Below are 15,026 nucleotides of genomic sequence, written 5' to 3'. Positions count from 1 at the left end.
TATTAAAACTATAGATCTATATTGTAATCTACTATATATAGCGCTTTAGTATGTAGAAAAACTGAAAATCTGTATGTTATCTTGTGTTATGTATGAAATTCATTTCTTGATATATTTCTAGGGGTGGTTTTCACCCTGTCTATGTAAATGATTGTCTGTAAAAATAAACATACTCAAAATTTAAGCCTTGATACGCTAACTTCGGATCGATTAAAGATGGAAAGAATTGTTAAAAAAATTAAATTGTTCTTCATAAAAAAAATTGACCACATTCTGATACATATAGTATGCTCGCAATAAATAATTTTTTTGATGGTTGACTATACTATGGCAAATCTACAAGGTTTTATGAATTACAATTATAATGTATATTGTAATTATTCTGTTACTGTCTTGATAAAAATGGTCTACGCTGAGGAAATGTTTACGATAATGATGTTTTACATTAATCGCATTTAACTGTCATAACATTGCTGTGAGTATTAAATTTCAGTTCGTTTCTGACTGAATATCAAGGCGTTATAAAATTTTGTAATGCATCTATTCATTTATCCATCTTATGGTTGTACTAGAAGTTTAGGGAGTCCTATTTTTTGACCATAAACTTTATCAACATATTCTGTAAGTAATAATAACAAAACACGTTTTAAATACATAGAATTTTAAATACTTTATTTAAATGATATTGGGCTTTAAATATTTTATTAACAAGTTATAACCAAAGTGTAACATGATCGATTGCTGTTTTTGTCGATGCCACACAGAGTGTGTCCCAGTTTTGTACGTAGAACTTTAGCAACATATTTTATAAATAAAAATGATTAAAAAATGTTGTATACACATAGGCTCTTAACTGCTTTGTTAACACATTCTGAAGAACATACGAAATGATAATGGACGATTTTTTCTTTCATACAACATACGAACAATTGTAGATTGTCATATATCTTTTAATAATTTCTAATCATGAATTTAAGAGCCTATGTCCATATAAATATCTTTTTTCAATATTCTTTATAAATTATACTAGTAAAGTTATACGGACAAAACTGGAATACCTTGTATGTGATATAGTAACCATTCATTATTTTTTGGTATTTTTGTTATTACTTTCTAATAAAATATTTAACACCCTATGTTAACATAACATTCTTGTATTATTTTTACAAATAGAATATGTTAATAAAATTTGGCGGTAATAAACTGAATCCCCTTGTACGTACTTGGTAAAATTCTCACATTTAAAGCACAGAAATTGATTTTGAACAAGAAATTACAATTCAGCTATGCTATTTCCGACATAAAGATTAATACGGTGAACCATGGCGAGTGCTATGTCTGAAGATCAGCGAATCAAATTCTTCAAATTGTAAAAACCATGTACGTGACTTTGCTCTTTTGTTCTTATCTTACATGCTATTAAAATTATTACCTTCAACGCTTCAGCATGAACATTGCAAACGGTCAGCATAAAAAAGACAATTTATGCCTTTGCTATTATATTGAGAAAACTGCACACATGAGCATATGATTGAGTTTTGTGCATAAACATTCATTGAATTTTTGTTAAAATATTGTTTCTTTTGTGTAATTGATTTCGAGATAGCAGTTCGAGGATCAAATATTAAACGGTAATCTCACCTATAACTTGAATTACAATTACTAAAACAGTAAAATCTGTTGTAATGTTCATACTAAATTTGTAAGTATTTGACAAGCAAAAATGATTTTTAACTGGAAATCCAACATATTATTTATATACAAAATTTTGTTGATGAAAGATGTTGAGAAATAATTAATTTCTATTTAAATAAAAGTCAATTATCATTAAACCTCAAAGAAATTTTTCAAAAATGAAATAATTAGAGAGATTAATATTTAATTGTTCAGAATGGTTACGATTATTAATTATGAATGATCTAAATTTTGTCCGACTTCCAGTAAGCACTATTCATGACAGAAATTTAATTTCTGTTACCAATAATCAATATAAATGACCGATTTTTTCCCCAAGACTAACAGCCATTATCGTTGACCCGAATTTTATTTTGGTAATGGACAGCTATCGATAAAGCAATTTTTAACGGCACCTTCTATTGATGGGAACATTTTCTCAGGTTACATACTTTTCTGATGAATTTTTATTGATGCCACTGATAATTAATATTGACATACAACAGATTATATATGAAGCAGATATATTTTAGTAAACGAACATAAATGGGTCACTCCACATCAAATCGATCACTCACCGTCTACGAGTTTGCTCTAATTAAAGTATGTTGTAGTCCATACGAAATTAGGAGGGGGAAGGAGTTAAGTCATCATTTTGCCGGTTTCGAATTTGTTAAGGAATAATAAGCCTTCAAAGTTTCCAACTTTTTCCTATTTTGGTGAAAATGAGTTTCACTTACGATTTTTTTTTTCTCAGAAACTACTCAACCGATTTAACTCAATCTTTTTTGTTTTATTCATAAAAGATTAGGCTATTTTAAAATATTTGTTTTAATTCCGTTCATTTGTTATAAAATGTTGAAAAAAATAAACAAATTCTTTTTTTGCCTTTTTTTCCCTTTTTAATCTATTTAATAATTTATATTTAATTTTATCAAACTAATATTCCGTTAATTAGTAACTAAAGTAAAATTAAGGTCATCATTAACGGTTATTGGTAGCCATACTAAATTACCGTTATCGATAATGGTTACTGGTAATGAAACAAATGTCAATCATTTATATTGATTGCTCACGATCAAAATTATATAGTTAATGATTATATAGTTAACTCAAAGCACAACTTTCAAATATTGTCTTATCGCAACGATTTGATATGCAATTCTTTCGTTTGTTTGTTTATACCGCGCTATAGGCCGTAGTTTTGGTTCTTCTGATTTGAAATTTTGAGAGTAAACTCGTGAGATATCCTAAACTTGCTGTATAGATTTTGCTGTTAACTTAACGATAGGAACCTATCGCCATCAATGTCGATAATTTTTAATACATAGAATCGATTGGAACCACGTTAAAAGCTTTATAATTCATCGTCAATGACAATACTTCATCATTATTGACGTCAGTCGTCAAATCAATATAATAATTGTGTTTGGTATTGTTTTCCATAGTTTCAGATACATTTAATCGCTTGGAACGACTTTAAAATTGCTACATCTTATTGTCGTTTAACCAATACAGTATTGTTTACAGTAAGTACTCCAAATTTTAAACGCACATTCGAATTTGCGTGAGACATCTGGTTTGTAGACCAACTACTAATAAACTTTTATTCTATGCATCACACTAATAAACACAAGTTTAATAGTCATATTGTGAATATTAGATAAGTATTTTACTGTTAGATGTACGAGAATACAGACGTATTGTTAACACGCTGGAAGGTATGAAGAACTTTGAAAATATTACATGTACTGAGTAATATTAAAATACGAAAAATGTTTAGGGATACATAGATCGACTAACTTAGGTAATGCGATACATTTCGATACTACAGTTATACAGATAATACAGTTGAAAATATTTGCACACAATTTTAACCTTCTTCAGTTCGTCTGCGGAATGCTTTTTACGAGATTATTTATTGTTTGAGAAAACTTAGTAAATCCAGTTGGTATTTCATCTGAAACAGCCTCATTAAGTTATTCGAAACTAAATGCCTAAGAAGTAACTTAACACATTAATGTATTACGTGTATTACATATTTTTCATATATATATATTAAACTTAATATATTAATGTATTAATGTATTAGTAACTTGACATATAATATTTAATATTTGGCGGTTCGTCTAGCTAAAGTAGGGAGCTAGGAAAAGTAAAGAAGAGGGAGAACGTTTCGTCCAGGACCTGCTAGTGGACTCATCAGTGACTACGTTTCCATCGAGGGTTCAAATCGGGTCAGAGTCGGGTTAGAGTCGGGTTGGGGTGTGCGCTTTTACGGTGGAAACACCAAAGGTTTAGTTGAACTCTACTCTACAAAATTTTAGGGTAGCGTTCAATTGAGGTTCGGTGGAAACGACAAGAGTCGAGTTCGTGTTGCCAACATAACAAATCCAAATTGCATTGTGTATCACGTGCTGTATTAATCGGTGTAGAAGAGGTTATTATTACTTTTTGTCGGTGATCTTGTAATCTGAGAAATAATTTTTGTATGTTATTTTGATATTGTAAAATTAATATTGCTCAGCTTTACATGTCAGAATATGGTAGTTGACTTTGTGCAGTTGGTAATGTTCAACACTGCCGCAACTCCAACCCGCGACTCAAACCCGACTCTAGCCCGACTCTGACCCGATTTGAACCCTCGATGGAAACTTAGTCAGTAAGGCGTTCTAGCAGGCCCTTGCCTTAGACGCGAGGATGTATGGAAGGGATGGACAGGAACTATATGTATATATGAACAGGAAGGCTCTAGAATTCTATGCGCCGTCTACTGGCGATGAGCGTGGGAGTGAAACCGCCACAAATACAATAAGGCATTTGTGAGTAATTATATTTGACATTTGTTATAAAACTTCATTTCACGTATAAACATCGATGATTGGCGTGATTTGTTGTTTCAAAATTCTTTAAGCAATAAAGCAAAACGCAAAAAAATATATAAAACTTTCTATATGAGGTTATTAGAATACCCTCAATTCAACTCATTAATTTGGTAATTAAACAGCACTAATTAACAATTATTAAACTCGATCGGTTCTGCTGATAGAATCAATAAAACTTTTACAGATCAAATCACTGATTAATTTGTTTCACTAATTTAACCCTTTAACCTACAACTACGAGCATAGCCCGTGTACGATGATCGGGCCAAAAGTGAATATTACGGGCATAGCCCGTAGTACGATGATCGTGTCAAATATAAATATTAGCGGTGGCGCCCTCTTAAAGTTATAAACATTTGTGGAATATTTGATATGTAATTACAGCCTGATGCAATAATTGTGGTAGATGCAAGTACTACAAAAAGTTTATTTATACAAAAATCAGTAATACAAAATTAATAATCTGCAATGGTGTGATATAATTCGAAGCATTCTGGTAGATGTAAAGAAACTTTGCACTTCTTACACTCCAACGTTGTTTCTCTACGTTTTTTATTTTTTTGACAAACTCTACAAGATTTTGACGGTCTTATTTTGGATGCTGTTGGATCAATGTGCTTTGGAAAATGAGCCCAATGCTTCGTGTGCAGTCTCTCTGGCGCATCTCCGGAAGATAATCCGCCTCGTTCTCTATAATTCGGTTTTGGCATATTCTTCAGTAGAAATTCGGCTATGTTGATCCTATAGTCGACGTAACATTGTTTCTTCCCGTTATTTATTTTTTTATACGAAGAGATAATAGGCTCGATCAGCGTATTACACAAGTCGTGCGAATGGCTCGAAGGTTGCGCGAATTTGTTTACGTTTCGGGTCCGAAATTCTCGAACGTGAATCGTAGGTTAACCCATTGACTGCCAGCTGCGAGATATCTCGTAGTAAGCGTGTGTATCAAAACTGCCAGCTACGAGATATCTCGTAGTGCGTGACAATAGTGCGTGGCTCGTAAGTGGCAACCAGCACAGGAATTTTATTCAGTGACGCCAGCTACGAGTTATCTCGTAGTGTTTTTTTTTCAATAAAAATTACTGTAAATGCTATTACAATATTATATCAGTAACTTAATATAATTATATTTTGTAAAATTTCATGTATTCTTCAAAATAAAACCTTGGCACCCAGGGCAAGACGCTCTAAATATATCTGGCAGTCAATGGGTTAAGGGGTTAACTAGTTATTATTCATTGTTTTGTAGCGGTGTACTAATAGCTTACTGAAATAGTAACTATTCACCAACAATCAGTTAATTTTCACTGATTTCAGATTTGCTGAATAGAGTTCGGCGCGAGCTAGTATCAAGGTCAGAGTTCGAAGTTGTTGAATAGAATTTAACACATAATCAGTGTAATTCAATAAATTGAAAATCTAGTCATATAAAATACAAACTCGTTAAAAGTTACTGCTAACCTGCCCACTTCCAACGTAATGATCTTTGACACAATTTTTTACAATGTTGACACATTGACGACGGTATTTTTGTGTTAATAATAACACTTCTGTAATCATGTATCGCTTCTGATCAATTATTCCCCATTCCCCTCATCTGTTATTTTTGGCACTTTAATATACAGTTCATCCAATCACGGTCAACCCGTTCACAATACTCCTTTGTTGGTCTTCCTTCTGTATATTAGAATTGTACTACACGGAAAACTCTAAAAAATGAAATACAAATTGTAATTAATAATTTTGAAACTATGTAAAACAAGTCTTCGTAAATTAAAAATAACTGGGCTTCCTAGAATGACGGCATGGAGCAGAGTTGTTTCGATTAAAAGATTTATTATGCGAATAATAAATTCCGTTTCCCTGTATACAATATCTAACACCATCCATGAGTTTTTGGACTTTTATAAGAACTCATTATAAACTTCCTGTAATGCGATTATTGAACCAGCAGAGTTCATTATTATTTGTATTGTACAATTTATTTCACCTATCTAGATAAATAAATGAATAAAATCACAATGAAAAAGTTCAAATAAAAATCACGATTTAACAAGGGATAATAACGAAATTTGTTGTTCTTACAATTTCTTCGTTCTCAGTATTTAGAAAATTACAGAATTCCTTAGCTGACAAGTACAAAAAGAAATTGAACTTAGGAATTTGAAATACATTTGCTAGTTCGGTAGATTTACCACCACATTATAATATTACATAGAATAATAGTCTCTGTTTTGTGATCAATACAGTTATTCACAACAATTACCGTTTAATGCAGTTACGAAGAAAGAGGAGAAAACAAACAAGTTTCAAAATTTTTGTATTCATTTTTTATGTAAACTATTAAGGTGAAATAGAAATTATTTATTTGCAATTCTCCAAGATCATACTGAATTAAAGTCTTAATTTTTATGTATTTTAGAAATTTGTTGTCCTTGTTTTTTATTGCCTCAAATAAAACATCTGCTAAACTGGTACTATTCTGTGCTTTTATTGTACCGGAACAAAAATATCATATTTCATCTAACAAATAACAAAGAAAATCTTAGTATGATATTGAAAAATTTAAGGTAAAATACCTTTCACAATTATATTATGTATAAAAAATGACGATGAAATTTTCCTTACAATTTCATCCTATTTTTCTCTGACAACACTGATCGTGAGACATCCTATATATGTGAAATATTTTGGCGTATTTCATCTGTGTAACATTCCTAGTAGGATAAACTTGATCATCCCTATTTCAGATCAAATTACCGAAAACGTACGAATAATCGTTGATAAAACCACTGGAAGTTCTCAAGCTTACATTCCAAACCAGCAGCTACTATCCGGTTATTACGAAATTCCAAGATAAAGGGTAGTAAAATTGAGATATAGCGGCTTTTAAGGCGTTATCGTAGATACTGGATCTTCTGGGAGGCGGGATTTAACTGCGATACAATACGGCGCCGAACGTTAATCAATATAGCGGGGCCAAGTTTACAGAGGGTAACCGAAGTGAAATCGTCTGATACTGGAAGAGAAGCTGGCGGTCGATTCGTTCACAAAATCAACGAAAAAGCGCCGAATAAACAGCGAACCGGTACTCCTTAGAGGATTGGACGGATTTATCTCGTAGGACGGCGAACAACCGTGACATGGCCAAGGAGACCTTATGCAGCCTCTCTCACGGAAGGTCTCCAATCATGAGATTGCTCAATTGTAGCTACGTTTTTATCCGAGCCTGCATCTGAACCTCCTGTTGCTTGCTTTTTACGGTCCGACTTTTCCGTTACCAGTCGTACACGACAAAAAGTAGCGAAATTAAAAAGCTCATTTATTGAAGAAGGAATCGGCGATTTGGACGCTACAATTTCGAAAAGTTAACCTCTTGAGGAATACTGCTATATATGTGTAGTCTTAGTTTTTCCGCAGTTCAAGCACGATTTCGAAAGACGCTGTACATGAATTTAATATGAGAATTCATGGGTTCTTTTAAACTCTACAGTGCCGAGGTGGAGTCTCAGGGATTTCACTGATTTTATTTTGTTTCATTCTTTTCCATTCTGTTTATATTTTAATGGAAAAGTTAATACAATGATTAATGGATCATTTTATTACGTTACATTTATTTAGAAAATATGAATTCTTCGACATTTAGATTTTAACTACGATGTCACGACAGGTTTAAGTGTACTAAAATATCGAATATGAAACTTACAAAATTTAAATTATAGTCGTTACGATTAAAATATACGAATATACGAATTAGTTTAAATCTAATATCGACTTCAACAACAAGGGTTAAACTTCAGTTAAAATAAAGATAACATATAGGTTATTATTATAAAAAAAACATTAAGTAATTCTACAAAATATCAATGTAAATATTCTGCTAAATATTTTATGCTAAATCGGTAACTTTTCGATTTTAATTTTTGTAATTTTGTTCTAAAGCTTAAGTTTTTATTTTGTCATATTTTTGTGGACAAAATGAAGCTCTTAAAACTTTATCAATTTTTCTTTACTTTCATAAAAACAAGTTATACTTATGAATTTTGTTCGGAATCTATTTTTTTAATCGAATAAAATTTATTATTATCTCAATTTAAATATATGTATGTAATACGCTTCGAGTTTAAAAAATTTTAATTTATATAACTTTTCTATTTTACTTGAATAAATTCATGAAAAAACATTTCTTTTGCTACGACAAAAATATTGAAAATGGTTATCTATATACATATACATTTAAGTATAGAAATTTGTGCAAATGTTGCAAATTAAATTTTGTCAATGAAAACAATTACTAGTAATTATATGCATACCCATTTTTTAAATGTAAAGGTTTTTGTAAGTAATTCTAATTGTGAATAAATTTTCTGAAAGAAATCAAGATGATGTTAGAACAATGGAAACTAAACAACAATTAAATTATTAAATTATTCGTTGACAAAAAGTTTTCTTGCTTTTTTACGCCTTTTAAACCTGCAATTCTGCCACTAAGCCCTGAAATGCTTGGTATCTGGCGAACCAAGTGCTTGGTAATACGACAAAAGTCACTTAGCCTGATAATGAGGTGAACTTTGCAGATTATTCGTGTTTTGATTTACGTTACTGCGCAAGTAAGTATTCCTGGAAGAAAATACTACTATAACTATTCTAATGTTGAAAACTATTGTAAATTGTAAATAGTTATTAAAAAATACGAGTTTCACAGAAAATATCTGGGATAACATTCTCATTGTTCCAAGTCCACGGTTCTTTTGTTCTGATCACATCACTGAACTTTTTCTGCAAATAACAAGAATTACCAATTTTAATTACTAAACACAAAGTTGAACATAGTCCACATATACATACATATAATATTGATTGATAATTTTTATACTAACGACTCTGTGTACAAATATCTCTTTTTTTTTTTGTTAAACAAAGTTACGACGATAAGAACTGTATTATTGGAAAGGAAATTACAAAAATGGATAATCATATAAATCACAATGTAAAAGAATGAAGTGACGTACAAAGTTCTGAATTTATAACAGAAAATGTAATCTCCTAGTTATACAAATACACAGACATCAGAATCAATTTATAGTTTTAGCTTATAATTGCACAACGTATCGTGAAATCAATTCATACTCGTATTACATGTTTGTAAACATCACGATGTCAAATCGATTCTATTTATTTGTCTGAACTATCAGTTATGATGGGACCACATGTATTCTCACGGATTAAATCATAAATCCGATTTCAGGTTTATTTCATAACACTTCAAACAACGACATACGGAATAACTTAAAAGCAGACATATAGCTAAACGCTACAATTTCTCGAAAAAATTGTACATGAAAAAGATTGACATTAATATATAGTCTTACAGGGTCTTGTCTCCATGTTATAAGTACTCAAGGGTTCTTTATAATTCATTTTTGGTATACATTGATTTAACAGTTCTTACTTATGAGAGAAACATAATAACCTAGAAATTATAACCTTTTAATTTTAACGGGTTTTTAGATGACATTGACATACATCAGTTATTTGCCTTTTTTGAGGGGTAAATATTCCGTAGAGGTTAATATATATATGTATATATTTCTGTTTTTTAATTTCTTATTTTATAAAATTAAGTCACTAGTCAGCAGATCTAATTCGCTGAGAATATACTTTTCAAGGATACATTCTATTGCATATTAACTTTTTTTGTGAGTATAATATTGTGAATAACAAATAAGCAACACTAATAACAAAAATGGAGAAAAGAACAAATAATTAAATCGATTTACATTTTAATTTTTAACCACTTTCAAGGTTAATAAACATAACGTACAAAATTAAGCAAAATACGAATTTTCTTCGTTATCTTTTGAAAGTACATATAAATAGCGTTGATTCCATTTTGTACTTATTTACTACAATATCTTTTCTGAAAGTAGCAAACAATTTTTCCTCCCGTATCTAGTGTTTAAGGATTGCTTAATGGTTTCACTTTTTTCTCAAAGAAACTATAGCGGCCTCGTCGCTATCATTGAAATATAGAGAAAGCGTAGGTATAAGCTCGGAGATTTCTTCGAGTGAAAGCGCAAGCGGGCCCACATTTGGTGGCCACTTGTGCAGCCAGGGTTTTTCCCGGTTTTTGGCGACGCGACGCTAGTTTTCCCGCTCGTTTTTGCCCAGGCTTTCCTATAGCTTTGCCGCCTTGGCAATAGGGCTATAAAAGCCCGTAAGAAAGCGGGCGAGAGGTCAGTACCTTTTTCAATGTAACGGCGTAAGCACGGGTGTCTCGGAGTTTTTGCAATAAAGTATTTCTACGCGATAAAGAACGTCTTACTAAATAATCTCTATCCTACAAAACATCTCAGTTCCTAATAAGAATTTTCACCTTTATTTCTATACATACAGGGTGTCTCACAACTCGTGTAGGTCCCTGAAATGGGGGGTAGCTGACGTGATTCAAAGCAAGATCTCCTTTAGCAAAAATAGGGTTTGAAGCGTTGTTTTTGAGTTATTAACGAAAAACACAGACCAATCAGAGCGCCGCGATTACGCGCGCCGAGAAGCGGAAACGAAAGCTTCGAACCAGTCGAGCCATTTACCAATGTCTGGTAAAAAAGGTCATCGAGGGTAATTAGCTTCTCGTTAGTTTGCCTTCGTACAATTTATTGCACGGTCAAGCCTAAACGGGACAATGGGTAATCCTGGTGAATTCGAATCTCACAGCTATCGGCTGTCGTAGAATTGATTGTTTAGAAAAACCCGTAGGGACGTTCAAAAATGGCAATCAGATTCGGAGAAGTTCTTCAAACAAAGTGCACACTTTTGTTAAAGTATCTAGCCATGGGGTGGGTAAAGACAGAGTGCTTTTTGGAAAGAAAACTATGTTTGACCCGTGAGCATTTTCGTGAGAGCTGCCGGACAGTAACCATCGAAATGTCTCTGCAAAGGACTAATGCAGAATTTTACAATATTTTTTATACTTACGTCGAGTGCAAAAGGAACGCGAGGTACACGAAGAGTTCCATGAAGATGGAACGCTAAGCATACGAGACGTCGCTCGCCGTTTAGGGTAAGTAATGTTAATAGTATTTAAATGTTAATATTAAAGTATCCTTCTTCATTTATTAATACATTTCTGTATTTTATTTCAGTATGCATCGCTCCGCGGTACATCGAATTCTTCAAGAGAACGAGATGCACCCGTATAAGTTTATACGGCCGCATAATCTAAATTCTGAGGACTTTTCACAGCGTCCGCAATTTTTAACATGGATCTGGGGAAATTATTATTAATCGCAGGAGCAATCCAGGACAATATTAAAATAAACGGCCCCTTTCGGACAGCCTCGGAGGCATCGAAAGGGACAATACCTTTTACCAGGGATTCTCCAGAAAGTGAAAGTGAAAACAAAAGTGTTTTGAAATAAGGACAGTGCAGTGACCTGTGAGTGCTACCAGCTGTGTTATAAGGTGCCAATGTCTGCGACAGGTCAACATCGGCAGGACGACCCAGTGGTAATTACCCCATCACTTTCACTCTCGGATTATTAACAAACAGGATTATTTTCAAAGAATGGGTGAGTCCTATTTTAATAAATTTCCTACAAATTAGTAGAGACGTTAATACATGTGTTAGATCTCACATTGAAACTCTTTTTTATCACAAATAGAATAAGTATTTCCTATTAAAATACATAAATTCGTTGGCCAATATTATTGTCGGAAATAAAACAAAAAAATTTCGATATTTAATGTCATATTCCTGGTCGATAACGAATTGCAGTATTCAATAAATTCCATTTGCATACTTTAGGTCAATTACGCATAACTAATTCCGATCCTCCTTCATGAGGAATGAATAAATGAACATTACTTTTAATTATTCTGTTCGTTATTTAACTGAGTTTCGATGTAAAGACTTCTTATTAGACGTTAAGACAGTTCCGAGGAAAACTCATTTGATCGCGCTCGTACTCCGGCGACTGGCTCAAAGCTTTCGCTCCCGCTTCTCGGCGCGCGTAATCCCGGCGCGGCGCTCTGATTAGTCCGTGTTTTTCATTAATAACTCAAAAACGACGCTTCAAACCCTATTTTTGCAAAGGGAAATCTTGCTTAGAATCACGTCAGCTACCCCCCATTTCAGGGACCTACACGAGTTGTGAGACACCCTGTATATCGGCCGCGGTGCTCGTCGTCGCTGTACAGATACAATCAACATGTATTAAGGGTTATTAAATTCATGAAGTATGACGTTGACAAAGTCATAACGGAACCAGGCATATCGGAATAAATTTTTCTATATTTATTGGCAACGAATGTTTGTTATGTATTAGAGATTGTAATTTAATTACAACATTTTTTGAATGTAAAGTCATATCCAAATTTAATAGAATTATTACCTTAGTGCAGTGTGCAAAATTCTTCCGCATTCTAAAACCGAACATATCTAATGGCTGTATAAATCCGGTCGTATCTTTAGGAACCTGTAATATTTTTATACTTCGATTACTGCATTACCCTTAAGACTATAATAAAATTAGCAGCTTTCAAAGCTTTCAATTCATTTAAGCCAGAAATATTTTGGTTCAAATTATTAAAAGTTAAATAGCCAAACTTATACCTTTGGCTAAAAGTTTCATTGGCTATAGAAACCTACGTTCCGTACAGTGACGACTAGTACCGCGGTGGATTACCTGCCCACTGGACCTTCTACCAATGGATCAATAAATATGTAATATTGTTCAATTATTAAAAACGTGGTAAATAACCGTATTACAATTGTATAAAAAGGGCTCACCCTCTTCGAAAACAAATCTCGACATTTTTTTGCGTAAAAACTAGGAGAAAATTGTACATGTAATAATTATTGCTAAATTGCAATAAAAAAATTTCAAAAATACGTATCCCCCATTTTGATCCACATTTTACGTACATAAATCTGCATAAAAATCAAACTGCATTTAGGATAAAAAATCGAAAAAAGAATTCAATTTTTTAATATATCATTTAAATAAATAATTTCTCCCGAAATTTTCATAATCAACTAAATTCCTTGCTCAAAAATACACAATTAAAAAAAAATGCACCCTTCTACACCATTTAGTTTTCGAGATATTAAAGAAAATGTGTTTTCAACCTCGAACTTTGACGACTATTTTCACCTCCTCAACATGCATGTCAGCAGGTATAAAAAAATACGTGTCAAATAATTTTCAAAAAGATACCACATATGAAAATTTCATTAAAATTCGCGTGAAACATCTTGGTGATGTCTCTTGACAGATATATCTCGCGTATCTTGTATATCACAGGTGGCATTAAAATCACATGACTCTAAAATGTCCTTTGATTATGTATAAAATAACTGATCTTTGTAGCATATTTATCAGTGAAGTATAATAACTTTGATCTATTGTATTTTTGTACTATTGCAACTGAAGAAGGCATAATTCAGACGCTTATATTTATGTATATGGAATAGCTTGTATGTATAGGTAGTGCATTATGTTTCTCCGCGTGTAGGTTTCACTTATGTGTTCTACAAGTAAAAATAAGGTGAAATATCATGTAAAAAAATGTACAAATGATTAATTACAAGATAATAACAAAAATTGTAAAGAATATATCTACACGCGCATTTCAAAGTACGTATTGCTTGACTTGTTATACAGGTTCAGTATCAATGTGGTACTGAGCTCATTACAGATTCAATTTCATTGGGATTTTGTTTAACATGTACATGCAATGTTAAGTCTCATAATTAATTCGTTTTGTACTATCCTTTTTTTTAAACTGAAAGAAATCGCATTAACGTAGCTTTTGTATTTCACTTTATTCTTATACCTTTATAATGAGATATTTGTAAATTTTTTGTTATTTGACGGTCCAGGTTCATATTTTATATACAGGACGTATCGATAACAAAAAATTTGAAACGTTCAATATTTATCCAAGCAAGTGACAGAAATAGCACTCTTATGAATCACGAAAAGATTCATACTGCGAAGGAATTTTTGAAGCTCTTTGTTCAATTTCAAAATTGGTCATTTCCTTTCGCTGTCCTTTTTATGTTATATCTGTGTGTCAAAGTCACACGTGAATTCATCTTCACACAATACAAAACACTCTCCATACGACCGATTCCCACCGAAAATAAGAGCAACGAACCAGCTGTACGAGTGTCGTAAACATTTCAAGAAGTATTCGCGACGATCGTGCTGAAGCGCACTTCAAAAATTGTCTCCGATGTCCCGGCACGTTCCACGTTAGACACATTCGCCGGTCGAATTTAAAAAGTTTCAAACAAATCCAATAACACGAACTGCACAAGGACGGCAATGTTCCGGCCTTACCGGAAAAAGCAACGATGTTTCTGTATTGTGAATTCGTCGGGGCTAACCGTGTATAGTCACGTTCCTACAAACCTATGGAGAAGACTGCGAACGCTACGTGTACACTTGGACTGCTTGATGT

At 32.6% G+C, this 15,026-nt stretch overlaps 1 protein-coding gene and 1 long non-coding RNA gene across 14 annotated transcripts in view; one reads left to right on the top strand and one right to left on the bottom strand.

Annotated features, from left to right (window-relative positions):
• LOC100883744 (CUGBP Elav-like family member 1-A) overlaps nt 1–15,026 on the bottom strand; it is a 1,238,863-nt gene that overhangs the window by 1,025,323 nt on the left and 198,514 nt on the right. The window lies entirely within an intron of this gene.
• Nucleotides 10,772–15,026, top strand: part of LOC143264527 (uncharacterized) — a 91,780-nt gene continuing 87,525 nt past the window's right edge. Inside the window, exons 1-2 of the long non-coding RNA XR_013038267.1 lie at nt 10,772–11,622; nt 11,705–12,130. This is a non-coding gene — a long non-coding RNA (uncharacterized LOC143264527). The remainder of the gene's footprint in view (nt 11,623–11,704; nt 12,131–15,026) is intronic.

This window comes from Megachile rotundata, chromosome 5, assembly GCF_050947335.1.
Source record: "Megachile rotundata isolate GNS110a chromosome 5, iyMegRotu1, whole genome shotgun sequence".
Lineage (NCBI taxonomy): Eukaryota > Metazoa > Arthropoda > Insecta > Hymenoptera > Megachilidae > Megachile > Megachile rotundata.
Note: the sequence above shows the minus strand (reverse complement) of the source record. Positions and strands in the feature narration are given on the sequence as shown.